This window comes from Oncorhynchus mykiss, chromosome 24, assembly GCF_013265735.2.
Source record: "Oncorhynchus mykiss isolate Arlee chromosome 24, USDA_OmykA_1.1, whole genome shotgun sequence".
NCBI classification, from domain to species: Eukaryota; Metazoa; Chordata; class Actinopteri; order Salmoniformes; family Salmonidae; genus Oncorhynchus; species Oncorhynchus mykiss.
The window spans coordinates 23,149,594-23,162,726 of record NC_048588.1 but is presented as its reverse complement, the minus strand read 5'-3'; the positions used below and the strand labels follow the sequence as shown (position 1 = coordinate 23,162,726).

Below are 13,133 nucleotides of genomic sequence, written 5' to 3'. Positions count from 1 at the left end.
CTCTCCATCCAACCTCACTGAGCTCGAGCTGTTTTGCAAGGAGGAATGGGAAAGAAATGTCAGTCTCTCGATGTGCAAAACTGATAGAGACATACCCCAAGCGACTTACAGCTGTAATCGCAGCAAAAGGTGGCGCTACAAAGTATTAACTTAAGGGGGCTGAATAATTTTGCACGCCCAATTTTTCAGTTTTTGATTTGTTAAAAAAGTTTGAAATATCCAATAAATGTCGTTCCACTTCATGATTGTGTCCCACTTGTTGTTGATTCTTCACAAAAAAATACAGTTTTATATCTTTATGTTTGAAGCCTGAAATGTGGCAAAAGGTCGCAAAGTTCAAGGGGGCCGAATACTTTCGCAAGGCACTTTACATACAAAGGTATGTGGACAATTTTTTGCCATTTTAGCATTGACATGAAATCAGTCAAAACACCCCAAAACAAGAGATGGCATCAATAACAAGCTGAAACTAACTGAAACGAGTCACTTACGATTCCCCACATGGCAGTTTCTTGTCATTGTTGGTAGTTATCTGGCCATCCAGAATCACAACTCACAGACTTCTGCCCCATTGAAGTGTGCACATTGTTTTTGTTACATTGTCAGCTAATCCATCAATAAAATACCATTTAGAAATCTACTACTGAATCATCTATGCCGGAACAATAGGCTACCTGGCGATTTCATTGATAATTTTCATATTTCAGATAGCTTTAAGGGTAGCTGTAATATCTCACTGTCTTCAATATTATGGGATGAATATTGAACATATTCTGGTGAATTAAATACAGTATTTGTGAGGAAGAAAAGGGTTACCCAATTGACAAGGAGTATTCTGGAGAAGGACAGACCTTGAAAGGGATAGTGTTTGGTGTAGACAGACCATGCTTTCCATTCGATCCTGCAACCTCCACTGCATACAGGTAGGTTGGCCGTATGATTCTGCTTGCTCTGGCCTCCAGAGAAGTGACATGATATGCCTTATTGATATTGGCTGCTAAGATGAATGACTTTCAGCTCAAAATGCAGGTGTAAAACATGTACGTGCGTCACAAGCTTTTAACCACTGCTTTTTGGGGGTCAAGGGTCAAACATTTTGAGAGCCATTGAGCTAGCGAACAGATTGCTGATTTGCTATACAGCTATAGGATCAGATGCAGCACAAACATCACATTTTATGGAGAGGATTGCCATAAATAAATATGCAGCTCCAAAAATTGTTTGGTGATATTCACTGTTTACTTTGCAAGCTCACCAGCAATGGGGCATCAAGCAACAATTACTAGCGTACGCCTACTGGTCTTTTGGTGTGTCAAACATTTTTTGAAATTGATAATTTACTTATGAAGCTTGCATTTGGAATTTTTACATACATCAACATATGTTTCAGACAGAATAATGAAAAAAGCTATCTGGTAGTCTCAATAAATAGACAAAGATGTGTAGTTGAACAACTCATTGCATGTATAGCTTTTTCTTTACTTGACTAAACGATTTGCTCCAATGTATGATTGGACTTGACTCCAGACTCAACCCATTATTCTTTTATTTTACCAGGCAAGTCAGTTAAGAACAAATTCTTATTTTCAATGACAGCCGAGGAACAGTGTTGTTCAGCGGCAGAACGATCAATTTTTACCAGCTCGGGGATCTTGCAACCTTTTTTGATATTGCAACCTTTCGGTTACAGCGCTCTAACCACTAGGCTACCTGCAGCCCCATTCTACTTGGGACTCAACTTGAGACTCGGACCTTGTGACTTGAGACTTGCTTGTGACCAAAATAATAGTGACTTGATCCCACCTCTGCCAATCAGAGAACAATCACCAGATTTCTTCTACAACACCATCTGATTAGTCTCTGTCATCCTGCTCTGACATTGATCTGTTTTGATCAGTGAGATGGAAGGCAAGGCATCATGGAGAGAAATTGCAAAGCAGGGTGGAGGAATGAGGGCTCACGTCACACAGGAGATCCACGCAGGAATACAGTGTTGACATTGACGGGTTTAAAGCAAAGGGCAGAGTGACGTGACAGGCATCTGAGATGTAGAAAGACAGACAGACAGAGGAATACAAGACACACAAAGCCCCAGAAGAACCCTGGGTGAATGCATTATAGTGTCACCAGGTCCTGCTTTCCAAGTCAGTTTAGGCTTTCATGCATTAAACATCTCCCCAGTGACTGGTGAACCCAGGACCTGTGTGCATACTCTGCCTGCGTTTGATTGCCGCTTTGCTCTCGCTGCAGACTCACCAGCGGTTGTGCGAACACAGATTCCAGCTCAGTGTTTTATCTTTAAGAGGGTAACAAGCGTTTATCTTGTTACTTGAAGAGCGACAGGATGCTTTGGGTAAATTGTGTTTAGGCTCTGATAGTGTGAGCGCTCATCTGTCGTGTTTAGAGGCAGGGTGACAGTGGCAGAGAAGTAAACCTGCCCCCCCCCCCCCCCCCCCCCCCCCCCCCGCCCCCCCTCTGTCTATCTTTCTCTGTCTCTCGCTACAGCAGCTGTGTCAGGCTTCTGTAGTGTTTCCACCTGTATACTTTCACATTGTGTTTTTTGAGGACAGTCCAAGTCTTTGTTTGAGTTACACAAACAGCTATTGTAAGGTTGAATTATCTTAATTAAAGGCACTTCTAAAATGTATTCGATATCAGCCCTCAGTGCAGTTTGGAAAGGTGAGGGCTAGCCGTGAGGAGCCAGGTGGCCAGGCCAGGATGGGGCTTGTATCAATACTAATTACTGCTCCAATAACACGGCCGTCGCCCAGCAGAGTTAAACCGGCCTCTGGAGGACTGTAGTACAGAGGCCTTAGATTACCCCCTAATCATTACTCTGCCTGAGAAGACAAAGAACTTCATCAACAAGATAACTGAGTTTGGATCACTTTCTTTTCTCGATTAGCTTACATTTTCTCATAATTTGAAGGTAATCAAAGCTCTTTAAAAGAGCAAGTTTAGGGAGTCTGGGAAACAAACACATTTTCTGCCTAAAAATATCCATGAGACATGCATGTTTTGAAAATTGTTTCAAGATAGATCTGTGAACAAGCTACAGTATACCACGGTACTGTCCATTCCTCAAAGAATGATGAGTGCAGTGAGAAACTGCTAATTCCGCAGTAAACCTTCAGTTTACCATACAAATTCTGCTATGAGAGGGCAATCATCCATATATTCCGAGGTCATACAGAATCTTCACGTTTTCCACTGAAAGGCAATTCTGAGGAGACATCAAAACAGAGCACAGATCTGGCAGAGGAGAGGAGAGAGAGAGCTGAGTTTTAAACAGTATCTGCACTGGGAGGATCTGCACAATCAGTGCAGAAGATAGATATCTCCTCTAGTGGAATAATTTGCTCCAATGTCTCTTTCATCTCTGTAGCCCAGCATTGGGAGCGTACCGGAACTTTCTCTCAGCAGCGTCATGGTTACCAGGTTCTCATGCGTGCGTTCGTCTCAGGCTAAGACAAGTGGCCCACAGTGCAGCGCTTCGTCCCTATCTCTATGACACTTTGAGGTCGGGCAGGGCAAATGACTAAAAACGTCTCCAAAGCCTGCGGATGCCAGCCAGCTTGGCTCCAGGCCCAGACTGCCTTTTCCCCTCCCCATGGCTGATAGCCGGCCTTGAGAATATACAGTACATCTCTCACGGATCACCTTCTCCAGAGCAATAGACACTGCCTCAGCTAGATGTCCTGCCCACACTGGAGACTATTAGTCTAATGAATTGACAAAAGACAAATAAAACACCACACAGCCTCAGCCAGGAATAGCTGTCGCAAGTTGAGTCTCTGCTGCTTGCTCCAATCTCGTCCTCTCTCGCCCCTGCGCCAAGGGTACGTGTATTTATAAAAGTGATGCCCCAGACTCCCCAACACTGTTGAGTGATGCTGGACGGACTGAGCACCGGGCCAAGCCAAAAACACCCACTCTACTGGACCAGAGCAGTCCTACAGGAATGAATGTGGCGGGGGATGGGGGTTAAAGAGAGGAAAGGAGCACCAACACCCTGCAACACCCTGTCCCGCTTTTATCAGGTGGCTCGTCAGCCTCTTGTCATGATTTACAGCCCAGACCCCACATTTCCTCTCTCACAGCTCCATCGCTGTAGGAGTGAGAGAGTGAGGGATGGATGGACGAGAGGATGTAGAGAGCAGGAGATGAAGAGAGGAGGGGGTGCGAAGTGCATGCAGGAAGAGCCAAAGGTCACACAGACCTAATTAGAATTCCTGCGGCACCTCGCTCTGTCCTTGCTCCAGCCCTATCAGGAGGCCGTTCCACTCGCCACCACCATACCACATCATAACATCCATGGTGTCACTCAATAGGCCTTGAGCCTGTTATATTAAACATATGTCTCTTTTCTCTGTGTTAATGGGCTATGACTGAGGGCAACTTGTCACCTGGGTGATGAATAATCAAGCTTGCCTCCATAGATAGATGTGTATGCAAAGAAAAGCTCCTCTGGAGATGGTTAAGTCAACAGCATATTCAGTTATTTCACCTTAATGATAGCTTTGGTAGTAATTATGATTCTCCAGCATAGACACGACTACTGCTTTATACCACCGTCATATTATAGAACAAATAATACATTATTATTGTCATGTGAAAGGAAAGTGAAGATTATTGTCATTATCCTCTAAAAGTCAAATTATGTCAGCTAGATTGTTAAATACGTGTGTCAATCGACTCTTAAGGATTTGAATGTCATCAAGGCTGTTCTGAAGTAGATACAAATACAATGGTTTTATCCAAACGGACTTACGGAGAACACATACTGAGAAACGATTGATGCACCAGTCTCACCCTGAAAGATAAGGTTCAATTGACTTGATTACAAAGTGTAAATAGGATCATTTTGGTCATACAGTCAGTCGGATACAAAACAGACTTTGAAACGTAAAACAGGGTGGGTTTGTTTCCATCCTGCACACATGCCCACAGCTGGCAGCACACAAGTAATCATCAATTCGGAGCGCAGCTTTACACAACCCACTCGTAATGCCCGTGGATATTCCAATGGGGCTAGTTAGGGATAAAGGACATCACTGCTTTAATAAGGAGCTCTGTCTTTAAAACCTCAATGTCATCCCAGATTGTTCTCCAGTCAATGACACTGGACAGATTAGAGCACGGCCAACTATTACTCTCCTCCCACCTCCACCTCGGTAACGGCCAATTAACCTGGACAAGGAATGCTCTTCCCATTCTGTCTAGGTGAGTGGCTTTACAGGGAAGGAGAAAATTATTGTACTGCACTGCCAGACACGGTAGTAGAGACTGAAGGTGATCTGCTTGCTCTGTCTCTGCTGTACGAGGAGGTCTGGCTGTGGGCAGAGAGCTGAGGGGCATAGAGGACAAAAAGGTGATCCCTGCAGCTGCCCGACCTGCATCTGTTTACAGTCTGCTGGAGGTGCGTTTGATCTGCTTACAAGCAGCGTTGACTTCCAACTTTATGTTATGACAGAACCAGGCAATAGCAATAGACAGAGCATATATACTTTTACAAGGAAAACTCAAGGAAAACTCACCTTCATTAAACATGTACGATGTCACTTTTAAATACAGTATAAACACAGAGCTCTTTCCATTACCAATGGCCAAAGATTGCTGGAAGAATACCTTTAACATTCGAGTCATTTAGGAGACAGAGCAACTTACCCAGAGCAACTTACAGTACTGAGCATGTACATTCTTGTACTGGCACCCCGTGGGAATCAAACCCACAGATATCTAGTCAGTTGTACAACTGAATGCATACAACTGAAATGTGTCTTCAGCATTGAACCCAACCCCCTTGTATCAGAGAGATGCAGATGACTGCCTTAATCGACATCCACAGTGCCCGGGGAACTGCCTTGGTCAGGGGCAGAACAACAGATTTTTACCTTGTCAGCTTGGCGAATCAATCCAGCAACCTTTCGGTTACTGGCCCAACGCACCTACCCACCAGGCTACCTACCGCCCCATGCTCTACCAAGCATCATGCTCTACCAACTGAACCACACGGGACCCTCAATAATTTTCTTCCCGTGCAAGATTTGGAATTGTATTTTAACAGAACAGAGCTCAGTGTCGACTATATATTTCAATGACAGAACACGCTATAGGCTAGAGAAATTCTACAGTAGATCACTTTTTAATTCCGCTAACTAATTCAACAACACAACAGGTATCAGAAGAGAGCACTCCTTTCATCCACAGTTGACCATTACACAATATATAATATAGAGTATAGCTTTCTATTTTAATCATAAAGAATACAAGTTTAATACAACAAATTGTTCACGCTTGGCTAAGCTCCTGACACAGATGCATTGCTACAGTGCAACCGGAAAGTATTTAGACCCCTTAACTTTTTCCACATTTTGTTACATTGCAGCCTTATTCCAAAATAGATTAAAAAATAAATAAATCCTTATCAATCAACACACAATACCCCATTTTGACAAAGCGAAAACAGGTTTTAAAAAATCTTTGCTAATTTATAAAAAATGTGAAACAGAAATTCCTTATTTACATAAGTATTCAGACCCTTTGCTATGAGACTCGAAATTGAGCTCAGGTGCATACTGTTTCCATTGATCATCCTTGAGATGTTTCGACAACTTGATTGGAGTCCACCTGTGATAAACTCAATTGATTGGACATGATTTGGAAAGGCACACACCTGTCTATATGCATGTCAGAGCAAAAACCAAGCCATGAGGTCAAAGGAATTGTCTGTAGAGCTCCGAGACAGGATTGTATCAAGGCACAGATCTGGGGAAGGGTACCAAAAACTGTCTGCAACATTGAAGGTCCCCAAGACCACAGTGGCCTCCATCATTCTTAAAAGGAAGATGTCTGGAATCAACAAGACGCTTCCTAGAGCTGGCCGGCTGGCCAAACTGAGCAATATGGGGTGAAAAGCCTCGGTCAAGGAGGTGACCAAGAACCTGATGGTCACTCTGACAGAGCTCCAGAGTTCCTCTGTTGAGATGGGAGAACCTTCCAGATGGACAACCATCTCTGCAGAACTCCACCAATCAGGCCTTCATGGTAGAGTGGCCAGACAAAAGCCACTCCTCAGTAAAAGGCACATGACAGCCTGCTTGGAGTTTGCCAAATGGCACATAAAGACTCTCAGACCATGAGAAACAAGATTCTCTGGTCTGATGAAACCAATATTTAATTATTTGGCCTGAATGCCAAGTGTCATGTCTGAAGGAAACCTGGCACCATCCCTACGGTGAAGCATTGTGGTGAAAGCATCATGCTGTGGGGATGTTTTTCAGTGGCAAGGACTCGGAGACTAATCAGGATCGAGGGGTAGATGAACAGAGCAAAGTACAGAGAGATCCTTGATGATAAGTGTGCTCAGGACCTCAGACTGGGGTGAAGGTTCACCTTCCAACAGAACAACGACCCTAAGCACGCAGCGGGACAAGTCTCTGAATGTTCTTGAGTGGCCCAGCCAGAGCCCGGACTTAAACCCGATTAAACATCTCTGGAGAGACATGAAAATAACTGTGCAGCAACGCTCCCCATCCAACCTGACAGAGCTTGAGAGGATCTGCAGAGAAGAATAGGATAAACTCCCTAAAAACAGGTGTGACAAGCTTGTAGCATCATACCCAAGAAGACTCAAGGCTGTAATTGCTGCCAAAGGTGCTTCAACAAAGTACTGAGTAAAGTGTCTGAATACTTATGTAAATGTGATATTTCCGTAGTTGAAAAAAAAAAAATTGAGCAAAAAATACAAAAAACTGTTTTTGCTTTGTCATTATTGGGCATTATGGGCATTGTGGGACATTGTGGGGCATTGATTAGATTTTTTGTATTTATTTTTTATCCACTTTAGAATAAGGCAAGGGGTCTGAATACTTTCCAAATGCACTGTATAATATAAGCGGGGATGGGCTGCTTTTTAACTTATGTCTACCACCTGTACAGATGGATGGACTGGTCAGAATGAAGTGATGCCTATATGGATAGACTGGTCAGAATGAAGTGATGCCTATATGGATAGACTGGTCAGAATGAAGTGATGCCTATATGGATAGACTGGTCAGAATGAAGTGATGCCTATATGGATAGACTGGTCAGAATGAAGTGATGCCTATATGGATAGACTGGTCAGAATGAAGTGATGCCTATATGGATAGACTGGTCAGAATGAAGTGATGCCTATATGGATAGACTGGTCAGAATGAAGTGATGCCTATATGGATAGACTGGTCAGAATGAAGTGATGCTTATATGGATAGACTGGTCAGAATGAAGTGATGCCTATATGGATAGACTGGTCAGAATGAAGTGATGCCTATATGGATAGACTGGTCAGAATGAAGTGATGCTTATATGGATAGACTGGTCAGAATGAAGTGATGCCTATATGGATAGACTGGTCAGAATGAAGTGATGCCTATATGGATAGACTGGTCAGAATGAAGTGATGCCTATATGGATAGACTGGTCAGAATGAAGTGATGGCTATATGGATAGACTGGTCAGAATGAAGTGATGCCTATATGGATAGACTGGTCAGAATGAAGTGATGCCTATATGGATAGACTGGTCAGAATGAAGTGATGCCTATATGGATAGACTGGTCAGAATGAAGTGATGCCTATATGGATAGACTGGTCAGAATGAAGTGATGCCTATATGGATAGACTGGTCAGAATGAAGTGATGCCTATATGGATAGACTGGTCAGAATGAAGTGATGCCTATATGGATAGACTGGTCAGAATGAAGTGATGCCTATATGGATAGACTGGTCAGAATGAAGTGATGCCTATATGGATAGACTGGTCAGAATGAAGTGATGCCTATATGGATAGACTGGTCAGAATGAAGTGATGCCTATATGGATAGACTGAGAGAAAAAAACTGCACATTGTATCAAAAGGTCAAAAGGTCAAAAGGTGAGCATAGAATAAAATATGTGCTATGTGCTACTGGTCTGTACCATCCTTCTCCTGTAGCATTTCCCTGTTAGCCCTGCTTTTACACTGCTCAAGGGGAAATGTATGATCACGTACACATTCTGCATGAATACTGAACGCTACTACACCACCTCTGCATTCCCTGCTGAGGACATTCCCGGGAACACTGCGTAGGAAAAAAAATATTGTTGTCCATGGCCACAGACCTGATTGTCATGAAAGTTTTACAGTGACAACTCTCAAGATGTTTTGTGCAGGGTACACTCTTCCAGGACAGCCGATAACAGGAGAGCTTACGGAATCAGCAGACAATAGTATATCACAATGGCACTGAAATCAGACTCTCTAATGCCCGGCTCAGAGACACATCAATGGAATCAATACAAATGATTTGGTCAACATTTTTTGATAGTCTCTAATATTCCAGCGGAAAACTACAGCAAACAGATAATGGCCTCTCTCTATCCCTCTTTCTCTATCCCTCTCTCTCCACCATTCTGTAGCAAACCCCCACACTGTTGGCTGCTGCACTCGTAAAACTCCTGCATTGTACTATAGGACAATTACAGAGTCCTCTCACACCAGACAACTAGGCAGGCACACAAAGGCAGTAGCATCAGCAGCCTCTCACGGTGGTCTGACAGGGCTGAAAACCCATTGCTTTTTGATTACCTAGCCCTCGCATTGAGGGCAAACAAATGCATGGGTGATCTATCACTGCAGTGACATTAGTGATATAGAACCTAGGCAGGCTGTGATGGGACAGAGGTCGCAGGCAGGCAGGCATGCATGCAGGCAGGCAGACAGGCTAGCAGGCTGGAGGAATCTGAGGCAGCTGAGCTCCAGCACAACACACCGTATCAGTCTCTCTCTTGGGGAGCATAAGAGCCATACTATATGATTTTAATTAACATACACTCTTTGATCTGTCACGCGGCTAAATGGACGATGTCAAGGTGAAGAATTACGGAAGGTAATGACAGCACAGCACAGCACTGCATTCATAGGCAGATCGAACAACTCAGCTGCAGCCTGAGGGTACCCTATAACCACAGCGTTAGGCTTGCATCAGCGCTATACTTTCTCCACCCCTCTCTCTGCTCTGCTCTGTCCGTGTCTTCCCACTTTTCTCAGTGTAGCATGAGTCTTACCTTTAGGTGGCCACAAGAGTAGCTGGCAGGCTCCTGTTGAGGCATTTCACAGCTGCTGCTCTCCCCTGGACTCCACTCTCCTTCCCTTGCTTTGTTCAGCAGCCCTCCTGCCTCCCAGCTCTTCTCTTCTCCTCTTCACCGCTCTAGTCCTGTGTGTGTGTATTTTTGAGTGTGTGTTTGAGTGTGTATGAGGTAGAGAGGGAGAGCATTTGAATATGTGTGTGAGTGTTTCCTCCCCCAACCACCCCCCTCCCCCTCTTGCTCTTCTCTCACTTCCACACAGAGCTCTTGTCTCTCAGGATTTGTCCTTTACGTGTGTGTGTTTGTGCATGTGGTGTGTGTGTGTGTGTGTGTGTGTGTGTGTGTGTGTGTGTGTGTGTGTGTGTGTGTGTGTGTGTGTGTGTGTGTGTGTGTGTGTGTGTGTGTGTGTGTGTGTGTGTGTGCAGAGAGCGTCTATGTGTGTGTGCCTGCCTACCACATGGCTCGTTTCACTCTGCAGGCAAAGGCATAGAGGAATGAGCTTGGAAGAGAAAATACTGCGAGAGAGAGAGAGAGGATAGGGAAAGAGTGAGGGAGAGAGAGAGGATAGGGAGATAGAGGATAGAGAGATTGAAGGAGACAGTGAGGGAGAGAGAGGATAGGGAGAAAAGGGATAGGGAGACAGATTAGGGAGATAGTGAGGGAGAGAGAGAGAGAGAGAGAGAGAGAGGATAGGAAGAGAATGAGGGAGAGACAGAGAGATACGCCAAAGGGAAGTGCTGTATAATCAATTCCTCTAAAATTGCAGTTGAGGAAAAGGCCCTAAGGGCTTGAGAGAGAGAAGGAGACAAAGAGAGAGCGTGAGAGAGAGCGAGAGAGAGAGAGAGAGAGAGAGAGAGAGAGAGAGAGAGTATTAGCAGGAAGAGGTGTAGGTACAGTGAGAGGAGAGGAGAGGGAAGGAGGATCAGGGGAGCGAAGTTTGGACCTGGTGTTTACCCAACTCCAGAACCGTGGTATTATGTAAATGTGTTCTGGGTGACAATTGAGTTGCACTATTTTTGTTAGCTACATTGGATCCCAATAATAAACAGGAAAATACAGTACAAACATTTCCTTTCACACATCTCCTTCACAACCAGCTACCATCTGTCTGACCCTTTACTCAAGCCCTGTCCTCATTTACCTTGGACTGATGGGAGGTTGGGCCACAGGGTTGACGGATGTGTCCCTGGAAAATATTAATTACCCAGACTTAGGAGGCACAAAATTCTGAATGAGTGAGTCATTTATCTCCATTCCTTCCTTCCTTCCTTCCTTCCTTCCTTCCTTCCTTCCTTCCTTCCTTCCTTCCTTCCTTCCTTCCTTCCTTCCTTCCTTCCTTCCTTCCTTCCTCATTTACATTCCCCTGCCTTGTCCCAGAGTTCATTAGTTGTGATTGACACCTCAATGAACTGAAGTGTTACCAGGCAGAAGGACCAGGCAGGAGGATCAGGCAGGAGGAACAGGCAGTAGCAGAGCAGGGAAATCAGAGCGAGCCAAGGACTTACACAAATAATAAACTCCTCATCATGGAAGAAACAGGACTATGGAGTAAGGGAGGGAGGGACTGTAAGGGAGGGAGGGATTGCTTAAAAAAATCGAAATACTATTCCATAATCACTCTGCCTTGTTGGCTAACTAAATAGTGCAGCAGGTTTTAACTGCTTTTAAGGTACAGTACCTGCGTTAATGACTACAATATTTATCATTTTCACTAAATTATCATTTTCATATTAAGCAGAGAGGGCCAACATGAATAGCATAGTAATGATATATTCATAATGAAGCATATCAATTGGCGCCAGAAAATGATTAAATTATTAATTTATCGTCTGTGCTGGGACCGATTTGTTTAACTTCAATAAATCACCTTGTCAGCAAAGCAAACATTTTGGCATTCAGATCGTGTAGATCATTAGACCATCCATTTACCAGCCAACCATCAATATACAATGAGCAAAAATGTCAATGCAACATGTTGTGTTGGTCCTATGTTTCAGTTGGTCCTATGTTTCAGTTGGTCCTATGTTTCAGCTGAAATAAAATATCCCAGAAATGTTCCATATTGCACAAAAAGCTTGTTTTTCTCAAATAATGTGCACAAATTTGGTTACATCCCTGTTAGTGAGCATTTCTCCTTTGCCAAGATAATCCATTCACCTGACAGGCTTGGTATATTAAGAAGCTAATTAAACAGCATGATCATTATCCAGATGCACCTTGTGTTGGGGACAAAAAAATGGCAGTTTTGTCAGCATGTGTATGGGATCGTGTAGGAGAGCGGTTTGCAATTTGAGTGCACAGAGATACAGTGACGAGATCCTGTGGTTCATTTTCATGCCATTCATCTGCCGCCATCACCTCATATTTCAGCATGATAATGCACGTCCCCATGTCGCAAGGATCTCTGTACACAATTCCTGGAAGCTGAAAATGTCCCAGTTCTTCCATGGCCTGTACACTCACCAGACATCTCACTCACTGAGCATGTTTGGATGCTCTGGATCGGCGTGTACGACAGCATGTTCCATTTCCCGTAAATATCCAGCAACTTCACACAGCCATTGAAGAGGAGTGGTATAACATTCCACAGGCCACAATCAACAGCCTGATCAACTCTATGTGAAGGAGATGTGTCGCGCTGCATGAGGCACATGGTGGTCACACCAGATACCCACTGGTTGTCTGATCCACGCCCCTACCTTTTTTAAAAAGGTTTCTGTTACCAGCAGGTACATACAGTATCTGTATTCTCAGTCATGTGAAATCCATAGATTAGGGCCTATGAATATTTTTTCAAGTGACCGATATTCTTATCTGAACTGTGAAATCATTGAAATTGTTGCATTTTGAGTTTATATTTTTGTTCAGTACACGTACACATGTTTGATGCACTAACTAATTTATGGGAAAGATAACTTCTATTAGTGTTTAAATTATGAATTATTCTATGGTGTGTGGATCTACTTCTTTTATGAGGATACATTATTCATCTAGATCTACTCAAGCTCATGTCATGCGGTTTA

At 43.8% G+C, this 13,133-nt stretch overlaps 1 protein-coding gene across 1 annotated transcript in view; it reads right to left on the bottom strand.

Moving 5' to 3' along the window:
- Positions 1-10,491, bottom strand: part of LOC110504037 (G protein-activated inward rectifier potassium channel 4) — a 35,031-nt gene extending 24,540 nt beyond the window's left edge. The window contains exon 1 of the mRNA XM_036961824.1: positions 10,090-10,491. The gene's annotated coding sequence lies outside the window, so the exon portion shown is untranslated. The remainder of the gene's footprint in view (positions 1-10,089) is intronic.
- Positions 10,492-13,133: the final 2,642 nt, after the last annotated feature.